The sequence below is a fragment of the Lissotriton helveticus genome, chromosome 8 (genome assembly GCF_964261635.1).
Source record: "Lissotriton helveticus chromosome 8, aLisHel1.1, whole genome shotgun sequence".
Lineage (NCBI taxonomy): Eukaryota > Metazoa > Chordata > Amphibia > Caudata > Salamandridae > Lissotriton > Lissotriton helveticus.
Genome location: NC_136069.1, coordinates 531259510 through 531282927, shown reverse-complemented (window position 1 = coordinate 531282927; position 23418 = coordinate 531259510).

The window sequence follows — 23418 nt, the reverse complement described above, 5'->3', positions numbered from 1 at the left end:
AACGACTGTGCCTAGCCGTTACAATTCCAAACTTTCAGGTAGCACCCAATTCAAGAGAAGCCACAGAAGCTAAAATAAAGTTAATTTATTCAATATTCAACACATTGCCAGCAGTCACAATCACCGGGTTTAAGCATTCCAAATAAAGGCTAAACGCGTTTCAGGATTCCAGCCCCCTTCGTCAGTGGCAAATGTAGGAATGAGAACTCGCGCTGCAAAACTCACAGTTCTTATTGCACACACCTGCCCCAATGGGCGCGGCTCTCCCACTGCCTTCTGGTGTGTGTAGTTCGTTTCAATGATACCCCAGTGGGTGCGCAGTTTTCTTCCCATTTGAAGCAAAAATGAATATATATATAAATGTGTATGTATATATATATATATATATATATTTCCTACCAAAGCCCTGAATAGCACTGCGATGGAGAGGCAATTAACCAGTGTGGCATGGGGGGTCCACTAAAAACCAAAACAATGCTTTTTAAACTGAAGAGCACACAGAACCCACTGTGGGTAAGACTTTGCTTCAACCGGGACTCTGTGTCCCAACATGCACTGTACTAAACAAAAGTCACCAACCACGATCCACCACGGGTCTTTGTATGTATTAAAACGGATGATTGAAGCCACCTGTGTTGCAATTCTAAGCTGTCCTGGAGGAAGAAGCTTTGCTTCGAAACGCGTCAACACATAATTTTAAACCCGTATGAAGATGCTGGTTCTCTGAAATAATTGTGCCTGAGGGCGCTGTCATCACAGCGGAGTGCTCCTTCAAAACCCTCGGGGCTTTGGTAGGAAACATTTAAACATGGCTGCCCAGCCGTGGGAGGCTGCACCCCTTTCGTGACATAAGGAAAGCTGCGCGGTATGAGGAACTTTACCGTCACCGCGAATAGCACTGCGATGGAGAGGCAATTAACCAGCGTGGCATAGGGGGGCCACTAAAGACCAAAACAATGGTTTTTAAACTGAAGAGCACACATAACCCACTGTGGGTAAGACTTTGCTTCGACCGGGACTCTGTGTCCCAACATGCACTGTGCTAAACAAAAGGCACCAACCACGATCCACCACGGGTCTTTGTATGTACTTAAAACGGATGATTGAAGCCATCTGTGTTGCAATTTTAAGCTGTCCTGGAGGAAGAAGCTTTGCTTCGAAACGCGTCGACACAGAATTTTAAACCCGGATGAAGATGCTAGTTCTCTGAAATAATTGTGCCTGAGGGCGCTGTCATCACAGCGGAGTGTGCCTTCAAAACCCTCGGGCTTTTGTAGGAAACATTTAAACACGGCTGTCCAGCCGTGGGAGGCTGCACCCTTTCGTGACATAAGGAAAGCTGCGCGGTATGAGGAACTTTACCGCCACCACGAATAGCACTGCGATGGAGAGGCAATTAACCAGCGTGGCATAGGGGGTTCACTAAAGACCAAAACAATGCTTTCTAAACTGAAGAGCACACAGAACCCACTGTGGGTAAGACTTTGCTTATACCGGGACTCTGTGTCCCAACATGCACTGTACTAAACAAAAGGCACCAACCACGATCCACCACGGGTCTTTGTATGTACTTAAAACGGATGATTGAAGTCACCTGTGTTGCAATTCTAAGCTGACCTGGAGGAAGAATCTTTGCTTCGAAACGCGTCGACACAGAATTTTAAACCCGTATGAAGATGCTGGTTCTCTGAAAGAATTGTGCCTGAGGTCGCTGTCATCACAGCGGAGTGTGCCTTCAAAACCCTCTGGGCTTTGGTAGGAAACATTTAAACACGTCTGCCCAGCCGTGGGAGGCTGCACCCTTTTCGTGACATAAGGAAAGCTTCGCGGTATGAGGAACTTTACCGCCACCACGAATAGCACTGCGATGGAGAGGCAATTAACCAGCGTGGCATAGGGGGGTCCACTAAAGACCAAAACAATGCTTTCTAAACTGAAGAGCGCACAGAACCCACTCTGGGTAAGACTTTGCTTATACTGGGACTCTGTGTCCCAACATGCACTGTACTAAACAAAAGGCACCAACCACGATCCACCACGGGTCTTTGTATGTACTTAAAACGGATGATTGAAGTCACCTGTGTTGCAATTCTAAGCTGTCCTGGAGGAAGAAGCTTTGCTTCGAAACGCGTCGACACAGAATTTTAAACCTGTATGAAGATGCTGGTTCTCTGAAATAATTGTGCCTGAGGGCGCTGTCATCACAGCGGAGTGCGCCTTCACAACCCTTGGGGCTTTGGTAGGAAATATATATATTGAAAGGTAGGACGCTACCCAGAATTTCCAGTGGGGAGTCAGTGCATACGGCAAAAATACTCGGACAAGCTCGGGGATCCGAGGTTCGTTAGTTGAGCCGACTTTAGTGTGTGTGATTTTTACAACAAACAAATTACCCATATAACGGAAGCTATTTTGCTTCAAGCAAGTATGTCCGCGGATACGTTGCGGGACAGGGAGGAGGCGGCGGAAAATATGTTCGACAAAGCCCCGGCTGGGGGGTCGAATCCGCAAGACCAATTGCCACTGAGTACCAATTCGAGCGCCAATCCCACGCTGAGAGACTTATTCAAACAGCTAGAGAAACTCACTAAAAAGGAACAAGCTAAGTGGTGGGAAAACAAGTCTTTATCTAGATACCTGACAGTTGGTAGAGTCCCAAGAGGCCTTCGAATAAGTCTTGCACCTAGCTACGAAACACCTGATCCCGCAATGCTCACAGAATGGGCGGAAATAAATCTTGAATGTTCCGCTAAATTGATGGGGGCGTTGGTTCGATATGCTGAGAGTGATCGCCTGAAATTACAAGCGGAAATTGAGAAAATAGAAGCAGAAATAGCGGGGTTTGGTGCAAGTGAACAAGCGGACAAAATGAGAAGTGATATGACACAAAGAGCCAAAAAAGATGAAGATATAATAAAAAAACGTAAAGCCTTTAAATTTGAGCGCGATCGCCTTGATTATCTTAATGGACAAATTTTCACGTATGCCAAGAAGTACGAGAACGTGAAAGCTCGAGCGAGGAAAACCAGACAGACTACGGAAAACGTTACTGCACTGGTTTCATCCACAGATGCAAGTCTAACATCAGGAAGTGAAACGGAAAACGAGGCCGCGGGGCCCTCCACGGTGGGGTCAGTCAAGCTGTCTTTAGCACAAGAGGTGAGCTGCTTGTGTCAAGATCGGCGCGACACTTTAAGACCAAGAGTGAAAGGCAAAACACAGGCAAACAACACCGCGCTAACCAAAAGCGGCATGCAAGGAGAAAGTGCCGCAAATTCAAAACAGCCAAACACAAATCAGACCGTGAGGAGCCGGTGGAACAAATCAAAGAAAAAGGCGAATCAGAATTAGAAAGTAGAAAATCGATCATCAATTTAACAGACATTACTTTGACACCAAACGAAGAAATGATCCTAGGATTGGGATTATCTTACTGTCCACCAATGGATTTCAATTATGCAGATGCAAGAATGGACTCTTATCGCTTTGTAAGAAAGCTAAAACTTAAAAAGTTTTTTCTCCAACAACCAAAAAGAAAAAAACCAACAGAAATACTGAGTAGTCCCTCGTTGTTGGAAGCAGGGGAGCGTGGTACATTTGATGCGATTTGGGACTTGCAACAAGAGGGTAGGGTATCTAGTGACTTGCCTTTAACCACATCAAGCGAGGATTGTGCTTTGAGTCAAACCCCATTTAAGCCCAAATCAACTTTTTCTCCGGTCTCTATGCACGATAATTTGGAAGTATATCATGAACTTGTTACCAAAGAGTTAAAACAACTTTACATTGTCACAAACAACAAACGTATGGTTGTAAATAAAAAGAATCAATGTTACTACAATTTAATTAAAAAACTTGAAAACAAAAATGATGTGATTGTCCGCCAGGCCGATAAAGGCGGGAACATTGTCCTATGGCCGAGACAAATGTATGTCGCTGAAGCTGAGAGCCAACTGTTGGACATCACATGCTATAAGAAAAGTAACATTACTGTGTTAAAGGCAGCATGGCAGGAACAAAATATGAAATTGATGGCTAGGAGAAGTGCCAAACTGTTATCCAATGATGAGTACAAGTTCATGAAAAATGATCATCCAGTGATACCATCATTTTATTTAATACCAAAAGTGCATAAAGACATTAACACACCACCGGGACACCCGATTATATCGGCAATAAATAGCGCAACTGAGAATATTTCGCGCTATATAGACTTTTCTTACAGGTCTGGGTGAAAGGTTTAAAATCGTATGTTCAGGATACATCTGATTTTATTAGAAAGTTGAACAATGTGGTTTGGCGAGATGACTGTTTGCTAATTACATTAAATGTGTCATCACTATATACATCGATTAAGCATTTGGATGGCCTCAAAGCAGTAGAATTCTTTTTGAACCAGAGACCTATGAATTTTTCGGCACATAACAAAATGTTGTTGTCTATGATTGAGCTATGCCTTGAACAGAATTTCTTTCTCTTCAATAACCAGCTATATCAGCAGGTCAGAGGGGTCGCAATGGGGGCCTGCTTCTCCCCGAGTCTGGCATGTTTACACATGGGGCTCTGGGAGGAGCAGGTCCTGAGAGGGGCTCTGAATGAAACAATGCAGAAGCATGTTTTATTATATCTGAGGTACATAGACAATCTATTCTTGATATGGCATGGCACATTGGGTGAGGCAACTGATTTTGTGGAAGTAATAAACAACAATGGCCTCAATTTGAAGTTTACTTCACACATAGATGCTAAGTCGGTGGCATTTTTAGATACAGAGGTCTTTGTAACTGAAACGGGTATAGCCACCAGAATGCATAGGAAACCCACGGCAGGAAATACGGTCCTGCACGCCTCTAGCCAACATCCACATCACCTGATCGGCAGCATTCCTTTTGGGGAGATGCTGCGTATAAGGCAAATTTGCAGTATAGATGCAGACTGTAAGATGGCACAGGATGAGAGCAAAAAACGTTTTTTGTCGCGTGGTTACTCAGCAAAAACTGTTCAACGAGCTATAGACCGAGCTAATTCCATCACTAGACAAGAGGCCCTAGCAGTTAAAATGAAGCCCAATGGACAGGAACAAGAAGAGACAGTGATCAGGCCACGGGTCATCATCAAATACAGTAGACAACACAGAGAAATTCGCAAGATTTTCTATAAGAATTGGAATTTGGTAACAGGGGATCCTGTTATTGGTAAATACATCCATGACAAACCAAATATTACTTTTAGAAAATCTGGTTCCATGGCATACAAGTTGGTACACAATTTCCTTGAGAAAAAAGTCTCGGATACTTGGGGTGCCTTGGGAGGTGGATTTAAGAAATGTGCAGTTTGTAAGGCTTGCAGGCATGGTTGCAACAAGACACAGTATGTTGTACCTTTTAAAAAAGAACCAGTGAAAATAAGGAAAAGAATGTCTTGCAAAACAGACTTTGCAGTTTATCTGCTGCAGTGCCCGTGTGATCTCCGGTATGTGGGGAGTACCCGCCTTCCGGTGCACAAGCGGATATTGCAGCACATTAGGGCTATCGTGGGTAAAGATCAGACATACCCGGTAGCCCGCCATTTTGAGAACATGCACAATAGTGATCCCGCCTCCCTAGAATATTATGCCATTGATTGTGCCCTTCCCCTCAAGAGAGGGGGAGATAGAAATGCCAAGCTTTGGGTGTTGGAAATCAGATATATATTACAATTAGACAGCAAGACTCCACATGGAATGAATGCGAGTGAAGATTTATATACTTGCCTCTAGTTCTATATGTTTACATTATATATGGATATACTGAAGATCACCTATCACATGATGTAGCAATTCTATAGGAATGTTTTGTTCTCTGGTTCTTTATTTATTTAAAAAAAAATTATTCGGCTGTGATGAGGTCTCCCATCATGGGTTTGTTGGTACTCATTGGTCTAGCAGTGGTAATTTAAGGTCTAATACAATCTAGACCTTCTTCCGACTCTTTGAATATTCACCAACAAAATATTTTTCTTTTTTTTAAATCTTTTCTATAAGAAAAGGAATTCTAACATTATATGCACTATATTATTTGTTTATACACATAAGGGTTTACGTTTTTTACGAGGGTAAACAACAAGAGAAAATAGATCTATATGAATCAGATTTATGAGAATTCAAATTTAAAAGATAACTATGTATTGGCAAAAGATAAATAAGTCAATTGGAAGGCACAATGGTTGGTGTTTGTTCTGTAACTGATAGGACTGGGCATGGGTTTACATATAGAACCACTTGTCATATCCGGTCAATTTATTACATATGTATGTTCCAAAAGGATAAATTAGAGTGTTAAATTAGAGTTTTTTTAGTGGGATTAAGTTCTCATCTATAGGCATAGACATTTGTCTTGCATTGTATATCGTATGTATATAGTATAAAATGAATTGAATAGAAAGAAATGTTGCTTTATTTTTGATATACATATTTATTTTTGATAACATCATCGTGTATATATATGGACATATTTATTTGTGTACATTATCAGATTTTATATGTCAATATATATTGAAGAAAGTGTAATTTGCACTGCATACGTAATATACAGAACATCATGACCTTGGTACAACAGTTATATGGCACCATGCCAGAAATCAAGCTTTAAGTGATTTTCAATGCATTGTACATAGAAATGAACTATCAGGGGTTAAAAAAGTGAGGTTGATTCGTTTTGGCCCCTCCTACCCCTTTTTTGAATTGTATAAGTACCCTCGTTTATTTTCGCAACTGTATCATGTGATCAAGCCTCGTGTCGGAGGCGAAACGCGTCATGCGGTCTTGCTGGGTTTTATTTAAAATAAAACACTAAATTGCACCAGGAAAACCTGGGTCTGTCTTGTTCGCTTTCTCCCTGTGAGCTGTCTGGATGGAAACGGACAGGGATGTGACGGCGGTCTCATCAGGCGGAGTACAAGAAATATATATATTTATATATATGCACACACGCTCATTCAGATGCATTTATATATATATATATATAAATATATTCATTTATATAAAAAGATTCTTCCCAACTCCAGTCACAGACCAGAAAAACAGCAGACACTGTTATATATATATATATATCTAAAATCCTACTGGTTGCTGCAGCCCAAGCCTGCCTCAAAACGGGGAAGTGAACCCGGTGTACATCCAATGTCTGTGAAAATCTTCTTTGTGGGTTCATCAACTGAAACCGAAGAAAAACACATCGCGACTCCAGGATACTTAAAGCGTGTTTATTTTATCGGTGCAACAACACTACCCAATGCATTTCGGAGCTCTCAGCTCCTTCATCATGGGTCAAATGCAGATTCAATTTCCTCATTCTTTTAACACCACGTATATATACACCTGAAATACTCTTTTCATGCTTTCACTCCATGATGACCACTGAGTTGAATCAAGTGCTTAGCAGGGGTTAGAAGCTCTGACTGAGACCTGAGTCAGAGCTACTCGAAGCCCAATTTAGCCCCTTGCCTGAGTACTAGCTCAGCCTCCAAGAACCCGGCCTGCAAAGTCCCTGGCCCCTGCAAAGGTGAGCATAATCTTTGTCATAAGACACAATGCAACCACACGACCGTCCTTCAAGACAAGCCATCTAGTCGCTCCAAGCCTGGACACCTGGTCACACCCAGATCACTGGGCAGCCCTCAAAGTGTTGATGAGGAGTTATTTGAATCTTCAAGCCCAGCCAGTGCTTCAGAAAGTCAGATTTCTTTGCTCCAACAGCTCCCTCTTTCATTCGGTGTGCAAGGATTACAGGAAAGGCAGGTGACCTTTCTCTGGATTATTAGGGACAAGGTACTAAGGGCCCCATTGTTGCTGGCTTGTTCTTCCCTGTTGTTGCTAGGGTTTGGGTCAACCTGCTTGGGGTCCATGTCCAGAGCAACCTTCCAGTGCAGTCTGATGGGCCTTTCATCTGAGTATGCCTTCTGGTAAAGCAGGTAGGGATGTGAAGCTGACATCCCTGTGAAAGGCAGTCTTCTCGGGGATGGTCTAGCCTGTACCATGCTGTAATTGATTTGGGTGCACTTTGTTTGTGTAGGGATGGACTGTTTAGCTAGCTAGCAAAGAGCAGCTACCATGCCTGGACTGTCCGACTCAAGAACCTGCCTTTTGTTGAGACCACCCAGCAGAGCGAAGGCCAAGCAACCTGACAGCTTGTGGCAATGAGTCTCGGTGGCGTAGGGTATTGGTAGTCCCTGGTGCTGCCTAGTTGTCTGGACATGCAGGAGACAGAGTCGCCCTTCTCACCCATGCTGTATTTCCACAGCAGCTTGGAACAACCATTCTTTGGGGTATCCATGCTGCCCAGGCCAGCACCACTGTGCCTCACTCAGGCTGCACCTCGGTATACCTCTCTGTTCTGCCATTTTAGAGACGACTGGGTCAACTGGTGGCCATGTGACTATGCAGTCCTCCCAGCCCCCTGCAGGCAAACTGTGAGGCCCACAGCAGGCTCCTTAGGAGTATGAATTTTGTGGGCGGCAATGTGGCTCCTCCTGTCCAGCAGGTGTGGCTACCTGATTGATCCCGTCAGTAGTCTATGTTTGGGTCAGATATTAATTCATGCACACACAGTTGGTACAGTGAAACTGTGAGTGGCTAATTAAATTAGTTATGAGTACCTTGATCTCTCTGCATGTTACTTGGATAACTGTAGTAATTATAGAGCTAAAGCTTGGCGGCAAGCCCAGACCTCCCAGGGTCATACATCTATCGGATTAAGATGAATACGAGCTTGTTAGGTCCCTTTCTTGACTCTAGGTATCCTCTGACTGATTGCATGTCCCTGTAACAGTGACAATAAATGTGGGTGTTTGCCTATTAACATTTTCGTGCCTACAATGGTGACCAGGTGCAACTGAGAATCCAGGTTTGATTTCAGTGAAAGAGCATGCAAAACACCTACCTTCCAAGGAAAGCAGCATGAATGTGAATTAGCAACTCACAACTTGGGGAGATAGTGATAAAAAATAACAAAACATGACTCCTTTAGGCACTGTAACTGGGATGAGTATACTTTAAATTTTTTAACAAGGATCCAATTTTGGGAAAGTCCAGTGGCAATAGCCACTGTAATTCTGCCTCATAAATTATGTATGAAATCTGTTGTAGTTAAAAAAGCTCAGGGTTAGATCCTGGGATTGAGTTGGCAGTCTATTGAGAGGTGAGCTACAGCCTGACTCAGCCCCTGCCTCTTGGCACCCCCTTGATACTCTTGACTGCGAGTCCTATGGGTACAAAGCATTTACTTTGAAAAAGATTGTGTTCAAAGCAGGCTGGTCACCTGAATGCAACAGCTAGGAGTAATAGACTTTGACTCCAGTGAAGAAACTTAAGGGGTTTAGGATGAGTAGGAGGCCATCAGGTCGCTGGTAAAAAAATCACTACTCCTATAATTTTTTCACTTTCCTGGTGAGGCCTGGGGTGAGCCCTGTGGGGCTCTTGTTTCTGACTCCATGTACCACCAGGTGCATGGCCACTCCAGTTGCCATGGGCTTCCATGAGCCTGGGCACTCTGGTCACCAGATCAGATGGGTCATCTGTTCGCTGGCTGGCTGACCAGATGACCAGGGGGTACTTGCCAACCAGATGACCAGAGGTCTGGCCAGCACAGCTGACTTGTGTACCCAATGAGTTCTGTAAGTTCTCACTTCATGGGGGCTTAAAAATTGAGGAAAATGGCTTGTCTTACAGACCCAAGGACAGAGGTGTGGTAGGTTGGGGCTTAATCCTCCACAGTACCCAAGGCTTGTTCCAGTAAGGTGGAAGGCACCGGCCTGGAACACCCTGAATCAATGTACTCAGGTTCCTAGCATGAACAGGGTAGCTGCAGACTAGGGAGGACACTTGTACCCCTCTGGGGAGCAGAGGTGAAATGGGATCCCCATGAAGACCCTGTCACTGGGCAGGCTACCTAGACTGACCTAGGCAGGTTCGCATCAGACCAGGGGAAAAAGTCTGGGGCTCCTGTCAGCAGAAAAGTTCTAGTAATCCCCCATGAGAGGCGGGTAAAGCCATTGCTTTTGCTTGGAAGGTCAAAGGCCCCATAGACTATAGTACCAACAAGGAAGCAGAGCCTCTTGGCCTGCCTGAGACAGGGTGGTCTCCCACACACAAGAGTTTGCCAGGTTTCAAGGCACCCATCAGTTAGCTTGTTGGCTTTGTAATCAAATATTGACTAAAATGCTGTGATGCCAGCAAGGAAGCAGAGCCTCCTAGCAATCCCAGGGCAGGGTGGCACCCAACCTGCATGGGTTTGCCAGGAAACAAGACACCCACCAGTTAGCTAGTTGGCTTTGAAATCATGTGTTGGCTAATACGTCACCAGTGATGTTTCATTTTCAAGGTAGTTCTAGCCAATGGACAAGTATGGGTGAACCATGCCACCAACCAAGCAGGCCTTATTTAAATTTCACACAGCCCTAGTTATATTATTAGCATTTGTCGAGCACATAATCTGTCATTTGTAAAGCCAAGTGCCTAGTCTACTTACCAGTAGACTACATAACTCATAACTAAGCTCACCCTCATCACAGTCTTTACTCTATGTGGAGTTATCCTCTCCTTTAGGCAGGCTATCAAAATAAAGTTGTTTTTTTAAACAGAACACTGGCTGTAGTCCATCTTTCCTTCCTATTCTTCTGAATTCGAAAAACCCGTTCCCTTCCTATCTTCCTTGACATAGAAAGCAATCTTTATTTTTTTTTTTTTTTAAGATTTTCAATTTATTGAGTTTTAAAAACAGTGTACAGAACTTGACAAATAAGCATTGCCACTCGATAATCCCGACAGGGCGTGTAACCCAAACATGCGATAAAAACTAAAAATAGTATTAGCACTATACTTTGACTGAGTACACTGCTACACTGGCGCCCAGTGCGTAAACGGATAACTTTCAAATCATTGTGCATAGTCTTTAAGGCGGTCCATGGTTTTTTCCCATCGTTTTTGCAACAGCACTTCCAGTGGTACAAGCCGGGTAGACAGCTCAGGTCGGCCAGTATGGGGCTGATCAGGACACCATGCATTAAGAAAGCACGTTGGGGGGGTAAAAGTTTTGTCCGAGGGGCAGCTAATGCCTGGAACGCCCTACCAATGGCATTGAGACAGAGCACGGATCTGCTGGCTTTTCGGAAAAGTCTTAAAAAGTGGCTTTTCACTCACTAGGTAGGAGGTTTAAAGCCACGGGAGCTATCACTACAGCGCCAGGACACCGGTTGGTAACAGCACGCTCTATAAATGATATAAATAAATAAATAAATAAATTGACAACGTACTCATTTATGCATACAACGTGAAATGTGCTGTTCAGATATGCTGAGGCATAATGGAGACGGCTACATCTCCCCAGAGATCCATCAGTCATTCGATTGTGCGCTTCCGTCAGTCTCGTTGGCGGCAGCCTGCTCCAGGAGGTACGTCTGAAGGGGGGACCATATGTCACGAGGGTGGGAGGAGGGCGGTAGGAGCTCGGCGTAGGTGTGTAATTGATCGTGACAAAATATAGGGTCATTCAACCAGTCTTTAAATTTTGGCACCCTTCCTCTGCCCCATCTACAGGCGATGCGTTGTTTAGCTAGCAAGAGTGCCAAGGAGGCATATCTCCGTATTGGCACAACCAGGGCCCCGGTATAGCCAAGGAGTGCGACTAGGGGATCGTCGGGAACATGAAACCTGGTCATCCGGTCCAGTTCCACAAGCACCTCCAGCCAGTAGCATCTGATGGGGGGGGCAGTCCCAGGCTAAATGGCGGAAATACGCCCCCACCCTACCGCAGCGGTTGCAGCAGTTGGTGTGATTTGCAGGTGTAGGCGCATCAGACGTGCAGGTGTATAATAGAGACAATGTAAATATTTATAGCGAATGATGTGCAACCTGCTGCTAGCAGATATGTTTCCAGTCTGTTGACAGCAATAGGAACACTGGTCATCCGAGAGGGGGGAGCTAAGTTCTTACCCAGAGCGCATTCTGGACGATGGGGGGGGGGGGTCATGTATGCAGTCTGTTTGGGGGTGCGATATAGCAACGATACAATGTGCGAGCTGGTGTCTTGCTAAAGGAGAGCGTGCAGAGGGGTCACGATGGGGGACTCCTGAGGGAAACACTGGGTTAGTGCCCTAATGTCTTGTCGCAGGCGGATATAGAAAAAGCGTTCCAAGGGGGTGGGTGGGGAATCGCCGAAACACTCCTCGCTGGTGCGAAATGTACCATTTACATATAGCTCGCCCCAAGTCCTAATAGGAAGTTGCCGGAGGAGTTGATGGCAAACCCCCTCCTGCGTGAGTGGAATGTCGAGTCTGCCATGGAGGGGCAGCAGGGGGGATTATAGTGTAGGCATGTGGAGGAGCGGGGCTTGGTCTCGCCAGGCACTGGTAGTGCAGTCTACTGTGGTAGAGGCTAGGTGTCTCGGAATGAGTGAAGCACTTAAATAGGCGGAGCATGGGGTTGGTGTCAAGTACCCGACCTCAACTGCAAGGTGGGGCATGTATGGAGGGGGATTCACCCAATATGTTGCGTAGTGGGCCTGTGAATAGCTGAAGTATAATTCTAAGTCTGGGATTTCAAACCTTCCAGCGCTGAAGGTTCGAGTGAGGATATTCCAATGCAGTCTGGGTTGCTTTCCTCCCCAGGTGAGCAGAATGAGTTGAGTTTTTGATGCTTTGAAAAAATGTCTGCTGGGGGCGTATGGGTTATAAGTGAATAAATAAAGCAAATTAGGCAGGATAACCATCTTTATAAGCGAGGTTCTCCCAATGAGATTTTATCAGTAAGAAGAGTTAGTGCACGCCCTTAGTTAGCTGCCATCAAATCGTTACGGTTGCGGGTTATCACTATTCCGAGCTAGGTAACGGTGTCCTCACACCATGCAAGGGGGTAGTCAGGCGTGAATTGTGTGGTAGCGTCAGTTAGGGGGAAAATCTGGGATTTCCCCCAATTGATGTTGACCCCAGAGAGGTGACCGAATAGGATAAGGAGCTTTAAAATAGGGTTGAGACTGTCCTCCGGGTTGCGGAGGTATAAGGTAATATCATCGGCATATAAAGAAATTAATATTTGCCTCTCAGGGTAGATAAGGGCATGTTTGCATTAATGTTGGTGGATTTTGGCGGCCAAGGGCTCAATCGCCAGGGAAAATAGGAGGGGGGACTGGCTATCGAGAAGGGGGAGGATCTGGTGCCGTTAATCACCACACTGCTGGTAGGCCTGTGTATAGGAGGTGGATCAACTCCAGAAACGGAGCGGGAAATCCCATGCGATTGAGCACGAAGGCCAAATAGTCCCATTCCAGGAAATCAAATGCCTTGGTGGCATCAAGGAAGACAGCCACCACATTTGCATCAGGGTCAACATTATGCAAGAGAGGTTCCTCCACTGGGAACAAACCCAGACTGGTTTGGGAGGACAAGGGCAGTTATGAGAGGGCTAATACGGTTTGCTATCAGTTTTGCTAAAATGTTAGCATCAACATTAATGTGGGAAAGGGGCCTCTATGTTTCGCATTGCGGCGCCGGTTACCCGGGTTTCAGGAGGGATCTTATAAGCGCCTCACGCATGGTCCGGGTAAGGATGCCCATCTTGTGGGCCTCTTCCTGTAGCTGTCAAAAAGCAGGGATGAGTATGTGTTGAAATGTTTTATAAAATTCGTCCGCGAGGCCGTCGGGGCCCAGGGCCCGCCCAGACTGCAATTGCATGATAGCGGCAATAATCTCCTCATCCTCACGATGTGTGAGAAGAAATTCTCGCTGAGTGTCTCCAAGCCAGCCAATCTCAGTGTCTTGAAAAATGAGGTGAAATCAACAGGTTGTGCCCTATGCCAGGTGTACAGGGCGCTGTAAAAGCAGTTAAAAGTGGCAGCTATGTCGGAAGTGTTCCAGTTCAAGTGACCGTCTTCATCAGTGATTTCAAGGATGGTGTTGGAGTACCTGGGTGGGTGAACAAGGGCTGCAAGCGCTTTGCCTGGTCTCTCTCTCTCCCCATAATGGCGGGCTATGTGGTATTTCCCTCTAAACCTGAATTCCCTGTCTGCTGTTTCCTGATATTCTATGAGTAAGTCTCGTAAACAATTTTGCAGCTCTGGAGTGGGGGAGGTTTGCATTTGTATTTCAACCTGTATAAGTTCTGTTTCTAGCTTTCGGAGTGTGGTGCGAATGTCCCTCAAGATGCCTTCACTTTTGACAATGCAGATTCCATGCAAGGTGACTTTAAAAGCCCCCCATATAGTGGAAAATTGTCTGATTGAGTGTTCATTGCGGGGGAAGAAATCGACAATTTCTTGCTCAAGTTCGGTCTTGAACACAGGGTCCAAAAGAGCATGCGCGGGGAATCGCCAGCACTGGTATGGTGAGTCTGCATGAGGGGGTGTTTCCATAAGGAGTACCAGCGAGTGATCGGAGTAGGTGCTTGGGAGATGAAGGGTACGGGACAGCCCCTTGGAGATAAGCCAGCTATCAATCTGTGACCAAGAGGATGGGCGGAGGAATAGCAGGAGCCTTCCGTATTGTGCAGGTGGAGGTATGAGATGATGTGATTAAGGGCATGATGTGCATTAGAATAGTGGTGAGGTTGCAGGTGTGAGCGGTCCCGTGCCGGGTCCAGGGTGACATTAAAATCTCCCCACACTAAGTGCATTGAACCGGTGTCCAGGATCTTGCCCCATAGGACGCGGAAGAACTCGGAGTTGTCAGTGTTCGGGCCATAGCAGGAGACGAATGTCATGGATTGAGCAACCAGTCTGACCCATGAGATACTGTAATGTCCCTTCGGGTCATTGTAAGACCCCCGGGGGTTATAGGGGAGCGTGTGTTTAATGAGAATGGCAGTTCCACATGCGTAGGTGGAGTATGAGGAAAAGCAATCGGGATGCAAAGGAGGTGGGTGCGGATATACCGAGATGTGTCTCCTGGGGCACAGCACAGTGAATATTATGTTGGTCTAGGTAAGCAAGGATATGCCGGCGTTGCCGTGGGTCACCCAGGCCTCTCATGTTCCACTTTAGGAGCTTATATTGAGGGGGGCCGGGCTGGTTCTCCATGGACGCAAGTCGGAGATATTATGGAGAGTATTGCAGTCTTGTCAGGTGGGTCAGCTGTGCATGCAGCGTCGCTGTCTGTCGGGTTATCTGTAAGTACCAGGGACACCTCACATCAGCGAGTGTGCTCAGGGAACAGGAGAGAGTCTCATCATGTCAATTGGTCTGTGGCAGTAGGCAAAGGTTAGGAGCTGCAGTGGCAACAGTCAGGGAGGTCCATCATAATTTACGGAGCGGTACGTATTATCAGACATTTCCAGCGGTAGGTTGAGAGGGCCTGAGGCAGCTTCAGTCTCCAGAAAGGAGGTGTGCAGACAGAAAGCAAGGGAAAGGAAGGGCTTGGTCCGTGGGTCGTATAGACAGGGATTTTAAAAAATCAGAGACATGTTGGGGATTGGTGAAGAAGTGGAACTTTTCTGGTGCGTGACCTTGAGACGAGCAGGATAAAGCATGGAGTAGGAAATGCCCGCTTGCTGAGGCTTTTTCTTCACTTGGAGGATTTTCCTTGTGTTCCTGCTGGATAGCCATTGTGAAATCAGGGTAGAGCGATACCTCTATTCCTTCAAAAATCAGCTGTCCCCACTCCCGGACAAACCTCAAAGCAACGTTGCGGTCTCTATAGTGGAGTACTCTCGCAATGATGGGGTGAGGCGGGGTGCCGGGTGCGGGGTGCCAGAGATTGGTGCACTCTCTCGATTATAAGGACCGCCGAGAAGGCCTCTCTGCCAAAAAGGGTAATGAGCATGCACTCCACGTAGACCTCCATTTTGCCCATGGCAGTTGACTCCAGCACCCCTAGGATCCGCAGGTTGTTGCGCCTCGAGCGAGATTCTAAGTCCTCGTTCTTTGCCGCTAACTTCAGAGTTTTTTCCATTTCGAGCGTTTTGTCCGCAGTCTTGGTGGAGGAGATCTGGCGGTCCGCCTCCTTGATGCCCTCCTCGTGTCTTTCGGCTTTGTGCGTGAGGTTGTCCAAGTGGGCGTTCATAGTGTCTATTTTTGTCTCTATGGAGGTCAAGCTATATTGGATCACAAGGAAGAGTTTCTTCAGGTCTTCCATGGAGGTGGGTGGGTCAGGAGCAGGGGCCTCTGCCTGCCCGCCCTCCGCATCGGCCTGCATTCTGGTGGATTTGCAAGCATCAAATGTAAGTTTGGATTGCTTTCCGTCGGTCTTCCCCATGATGATGACTACTAGCCAAGGAGAGACAGGTAGTGGATGTCCCCGTAGCGGGCTCAGAGTGCTGGGGGAAGCACCTGCTATGAAGGACGAAGCGGTGGGTCTGCAAGAGGTGATGAGCTACTGAGCGACTAGTTGGTGGGTCTCTGCTCAGGTGATTTGGGGCCGTTGATGAGGACGGTGATAGAGGATTGCGCCCCGAGCTGCAAGAGCCTCACGCAAGTACGGCCATCTTGCTTGGCACCCTCACTACCAAGCAATCTTTACGGGGAGGAGAGATGTGGTATTTTAGGACTGTGATGAGGGTTTACCAAATTTGGAGGAATCAAGATTAGTGGTAAATATTCTAGGCATTGCCTTCTCATCTTGTTTGCTTTTGTCATCATCCTTACCCTATGGCTATACAAATGTCCTCATAAAATTAAAACACAAGCAAGCAAACATAATACTTTGACAGTTTATTTTGTTATGAACCTCTAACAGAAACCAACATTTATGTGACGGAATTTAGAACTGCTTTAGCTAAAGCACCTGCACAATTGGAGCAAACATTCAACTGATACTGCTGAACAAACATATTAGACAAGGCCCATGTGGCTGCCCTGCATATTTCTATTTTTGGAACCCCTCCCTTCTGCCCAAGAGGATGAACTACCCCTGGCTGATCTGCCTGCAATGCAGAAAGGAACCTCATTATCAGCTTTGGAATAGGCAGAGATAATAGCAGGTCTGATCCGGTGACTAATAGTATTTATAGTAGGCTTATCACCTTCATCATTAGACTCAAAAGTCACCAACAGAGATCAACATGATATTGATACTGCTCTATTAACACCTAATAGATGCAGACTTCTTTCTGCTTGAGTAGATGGATTAGGGAAAATGTTGTGAGGACAAGTTAGGTCTGAAAGAAGGACCAGGTCTAAAAACAATTGTGCCTTCAAAACCTCTCATATATGCTTCATCTATTATACCAAGCCTTCTGGTTGACGATATTGCAAACAGAAAAGCCATTTTTGACAAAATAAAAGTAAAAGGAACAGAAAGTGATGATTGTAAATTTTCCAGCACAAATGGCAGTTCCAAAGACTGAATCAGGGAATGGAGAATGGGTCTGTGTGAGGGATGACAGTTTGGGCTTAAGTGATGAAACAGACAAACCAAGAGACAGCCCACCTTTAAGAACTCCAAACTTCAAAAGGATCACATGTATCAGGATTTAGGCATTTTCTTCATAACACCAATTGGAAAATGACTTCCAGTGTCTCCATTGGAAGCTAAAATGGATGATGCCCTGTTTTGCAGAATCAATTTCAATTTCAATCTTTATTTCGGCCGATTTGGCCATCAAAGATATGCAAAAAGAAACACGTATGGAACATTATAAAACCATCGAGAATAGGCAGCAAGCACATGTTGTACAATATAAGATCATCCCACCATAGGAAATAAATACTGCTAGAGTGAAAACAGATAAAAAACCATACATTTAAAATTATTAATCTTAAAATTAGGTGGGGAACTGCGACTTTAGAATACGGGTGCGAGTATGCCAGACATTTGTAAGAAATTTAGCTAGTGCGAACACCGTTGGTCCCGAGACGTCAGTTTTTAAAATTCTGTACATCGGGAGGTACTCCCTACAACCAAAGTTTCTGAAGAGTGGTAGGAGCCAATATTTCCTGGCGGCCTTGTAAGTTGGACAAAATAAGACCACATGTAAGTCGCTTTCCTCAGCACAAGTGCATGCCGGGCATTGCTTGGTAGAGGGCGGTCTTGACCAGGAGCTAGTGTAGGATCGCAGAGGCAGTGTGCCATATCTCCATTGGAGAAATAGCTTCCTGGCCTGCACGGGAGTCATAGGATCCAAGACCCTCTCCGGCCTGTATGAATCCTTGCTTTGCGTGAATGCAGATGTTAATGTCCCGTCACCCTGGCATTCTAAGGCCATAGCTAGTTTCTGCTCATAATAAGCATTGGCCAAAGCTCTTCGTGGGATCCTTAGTGAAGCATTAGCTGATCGGACCATAGGTCGGGGAGCCCCAGTCTCACACAGGACTTTTTTATATATTTTATCCAGGGGATCTGTAAAGCTTTGGGGTGGGTTAGAAACTCCCTCAGTTCCGCCCTGTAGGTAAGAAGTTCTTCACTACTCCATAGCCTTCGCCAGAAGACTATGGGTCTGAGACCCAGTTCCTCTGCTATTGGTCTCAGTCCCAGGTCCATCCTCAGGGGAAGGAGCGGAGTGCTGGATGGAAGTGCAACTATCTGTCTAATAAAATTATTCTCAGTTATAGACAAACTGCGGGAAGATGTGTGGCCCCACAATTCCGCCCCATACATAATAGCACCCCTGGCCTGTGCCTTGTAGATCTGGATGAGCAGCCCCAGCGGTCGATATGTGGAACTTGTCATCATCCGAGCGATTCCGCCAGTGGTCTGCACTAGTTTAAGGTTAGCCCTGGTCTGGTGTGTTCCCCAGGACATGGTTTCATTCAACGTTACACCCAAGTATTCGAAGGTGGAGACTCTCTCTAAACGTGATGATCCCAGTAAGGGGTTCGGGCGTGATCTTTGGGTTGGGTTCAAGACCATGAACTTAGTTTTTGCAGCATTGATCTCTAACCCCCTTTCTGAGCAGAAAGCCACAAAAGAATCAAGGATCCTCTGTATCCCCATGGGGGTTTTGGACAGCAGCAGGGTATCATCTGCAAACATGATTGCAGGCACCCTGCTGCCGTTCAACTGAGATGGGCGATTACCCCGTTGACAAAGAGGCAGAACAGGGTCGGTGCCAATACACAACCCTGCCTAACCCCCCTGTCAACGGGGAATCTGTCTGTTAATTCCCCAAGTTTCCCGCACCTGACCCGGGCATAGTTGTTATGGTGCAGTCTCTGTAAAGTTATCAGGATGTCCGGGGGGACCCCCATCTTGGCCAGAACACTCCAAAGTTTCCCTCTGGGGACCAGGTCGAAGGCGGCCCTCAGGTCCACAAATATAGTATATAAGCTGCCACCTTCGAATATCGCTGCCCTCCAATAGATAATGTTCAAACGAAAAACCTGGTCCACTGTAGAGACTCCCTTCCTGAAGCCCGCCTGGTATGGACTAAGGGCGCCCGTCTCTTCCGCCCAGTCCTGAAGGCGGTTCAACAGTATCCTACCAAACAGCTTCTGGGGCACGTCAATTAAACTGATTGGTCTGTAATTGGCTGGGAGCAGGGGCGAGCCCTTCTTAAATATAGGAACCACCTCAGCCCCCAGCCAAGTACTCGGGATTTCCATACCGCGCAGGACTGCATTGAACACAGCAGCAAGGTAGGGGGCCCAAACATCGGGCTCCTGCTTGAACAGGTCCCCGGGGAGGCCGTCCAGTCCTGGCGCCTTTCCGGATGTCAGTCCTGCAATTGCTGCCTTAACCTCCCCTGCTGTTATCAAATCCCCGTCATACTCAGCCAATCCATTACCAATGTCAATCATAGTTTCTCCCAGCTCAGAACTATAGAGAGACTGGAAGTGTGCCTGCCACACCCCTGATGCAATATTTGGCTCTATTGCCGAATGGAGGCTCCCCGACCCCCCATTTACCACTCTCCAAAACATTCGGTGGTCTCTTGTTGCGAGGGAACTAGAGAGCTCCTCCCATTGGTTCTCCTCCCATTCAATTTTAGCGTGGGCAACAAGTTTTTTGTATGCCAGTCTACTTTCTCGTAGCTTCTCTCCTCCTGTTCCCTCCTTAATACTTCTGAGGAGTTCTCCCTTCGCCTTCCTGCAGGCTGCATTATACCATGAGGATTTGTGTTGCTGCCCCCTCCTCGGATTCTGTACCTTACTAAAGAGCTCAGAGGCCGCTCCCTTTATAAGGTCCTCATGTGCCTGATATAATTTATTATGGGAATCTTTATTGCCCACGTCCTTAACTAGGTCTCCCACTTTTTCCAAAATGGGAATTAGTCCTGCGTAGAGCCTCGGGAGTTTCACTTTGCTCATGGCTAATTTTTCCCACCTGATTCTTCTCCTGTTGTTACCCAGTAGAAGTTCAGGTATGTTCTCCTCCTTGGATGTTATAGAGGCTTCTAAGCCGGGGTGGATGAGATCTAGTTCAAGGGCGTTGTGATCGCTGTCTAGTCTTTCCGTAACCCTAAAGTCCAGGATAGATGACCAGTTCACTATCTGTACAAGGGCGTAGTCCAAGTGGGACTCTCTTCCCACTCTGTTATACGTGGGTTTGCTTGGTACATCAGACTTGATACGCCCATTGCAAGCTCTGATTCCATGCTTTAGGGTTAGGGCAGTGATCTGCAGTGCTACAGGTGTCCATGCCTTCGGGAGAGATGCTACTACAGAGGGTACTGACCACCTGGACTCTTCTTCCATGGGAAATCCCTCTAAGAGGCCGGCCAGCGGCTCGAAATGAGAACTTAGATCCCCTCCCACTACATAGGGTATGTCTCTTGGAATTTCAGATAAATAAGCTGAAAGCTCATCTATGGTGGAAGATTCTCGCGATACTCCCACTGGCCTAGAATAGGTATTTATCAAGGCAAGTTTCGCTAGGTTCGGCCAGGCCAATAGAACCACTAGGATGTCGTCCGATGGCACCGGTAAGCGTGAAGCCTGACACCCTAGGTGGGATGCCACCCAGGTTGTAAGTACACCTGAGGGGCGGCCCTTGCCCTCCCACCTAGCCAGGATGGAAAATGACAGGGAGCCCTGGTGCCTATATTCTTCCCTTGCCCAAGTCTCCTGGAACATACAAACATCCCCAGACTCGATGTAAGTTACCCAGTCTTGTGTGTCCAGCTTATTGGCTAGGCCGGCCACATTCCACCAAATTAGTCTCAGGTGCGCCGGAGCAACAGCGGGGGGGATTACAGAGGTAGAAATGAGGGGGGAACCAATACCAGATGTTACACCAGTTGCTACATCAGGACCATTGTCAGAGGTATGTCTAGTTGGATCGGAAGGTTCACTAGAACCGTTATCAGAGGTCACAGGATTTAGGTCAGGGTTTGAGGACAGTCAATCAACCCCGTCCAGTCCATTCAGACAGTTAAAACGATTATAGTCAAAAAAGGGGGTCTCCGGAGGTCGGTAAACTGGTCGTGCAGCATATGCCCTATATCTGGGTCTCCGTTCAACCCTTGTCCAATTACCTTGTGACAAATCATGATGCATACGAATAGGGGGGAAGAAGAAAGAGACTGGTAAAGTCTGTATGGTGGAATCCAGTGATCTATTTGACCCAGCGCATATGTGTGATACTGTCCTAGGGTCTCGGAAAGTCACCATGATACAGTCCCCTGTTATTGATTTTCTCATCTTCCTTAACCAAGGTACCCTTCTCACCATGATGATTTCATTGTTGAGATGGGCTGGGAGAGGTCTGTTCCAATTCAGCCATTTAATGATTTTCCTCTTGAGTGAGTGGAAGTTCTCACTTTCTCCCATTTCAAGAGGGGGAGCACCCGCCAAAACCACCATAAGGCTGTTAGCCTCCGGCGGCAAGTCGGGTCTCCGTGGTCTGGGAGCAGGCTTGCCAGGGAGTAGGGGAGCAATACTAGCGTTAGATAGGACCCCGAGGTTTGTGCCAGGGGCTGTACTGAGGGAAGCTGGGCCCACTGGCTGTGGAAATAGGGTATTAGAATTGCTAGATGGAATTGAGACTAAGTTGGCCATGAGTGGCTGCAAAATGGGAACAGCAGCTGTACCCAAAAGAGGTCCCGCGTTGATAGGAGGGTTTTGAATGTTAAGGGAAGTTTTAATTGGTGGATTGGACTCTGGAGTTCTACTCTGTTTGCTGGCCGAGGTTTTCAAGCTGCTTATGGTTGCCTTCAAGATGGTAAGTCTGATCTCTACTTTCTTCAAACTCTCGCTAATGGGCAGCAGGAGTGATCTAAGTAGAAATTCTATATTCCCCAAAGAAGTGACAGGGGGTAATATATTAGGTGGATTGTCCCCATAGTCGCTGATGGAAGCAGTGATATTAGTGTTAGTACCCTTGGCAGGGGTAGCATTATGCACATTCGGTATAGGCCTATCTGACGTAGATACGGACTTATGTACTTTTCCAAAGTCGGAATGGGGGATCTTGGTCTTCCCCTGCCCGCCCCTCAACTTCCTTCTACGCTTGTTTGGTGGTGGGCCATGCACCTCTGCCACAACAATTTGCTTTGGCTTAGTTTTCCTAGTTTTAACTACGGGGGGTGTTTGAGTGACTAAGTCAACAGCCATACTACAGGAAGTTGGGAGTGGAATGACGTCCGAGGTCTGTTCAGTAAATGAGCAGGGGTTGGGAATACTGTCCCGCAGTAATAGGGGGACGCCTTCTTCGGATAATGGATCCTGGCTACCATACAAGGAACCTTCCTCTTGGGAGATGGGATAGGGAATTATGTCGCTGAGGGGCCTATTTTTCAAATGCTCGATAGAGCGGCGGCGCTCTGCCCTACGCTTCTCCAAAGAGGTTTCCTTTCCCCCATCACCCTTTGCCGATTTAAAATAATTGTCCAGAGTCCCGGTGTTACCTCCTCCCACCTTCACTGGTGTTCCGACTGGGGCCGGTGATGTGATGTCCACAACCTATATCAAATTCCAAATGGGATTAGGGAAGTACAGCCACAGACGGTCCCGCCCTTGTCCCGGGCTTCTCCCGGCGCACACCCGCGCCCTCCCGTGCAGCGGGATCACGTCAACCTTTAAATAACTAGTAGTGTAACTAGCGGGTGGGCGGGGCTGGCAGGGAGAGCAGCCCAGCTGGTCCAATGGGGCGCGCAGGGACTCCTGGTCCTCGGAGTCCCTGCTGTAGCTCGCAGCCCTGCCGGTCAATGAGATACTGCCCCCTTTGCAATGTTCAGACAAAGGTTTCTGAACGCGCTGCGGGACCCGCGAAGCGGGTCCGGCGAGGCGTAGCTCCCCGCAGTCACCGGGTCCAAGTGTTGAAGGAGAGTTGAGTCGGCGTGCAGCGTTTCACTGAGGGAACCATACACTTCCAGGTGCGGCAGGCTTTTACCACTGAGAGCGGGCGGGCGGGGCCGGCAGGGAGAGCAGCCCAGCTGGTCCAATGGGGAGCGCAGGGACTCCTGGTCCTCGGAGTCCCTGCTGTAGCTCGCAGCCCTGCCGGTCGATGAGATACTGCCCCCTTTTCAATGTCCAGACAAAGGTTTCTGTACGCGCTGCGGGACCCGCGAAGCGGGTCCGG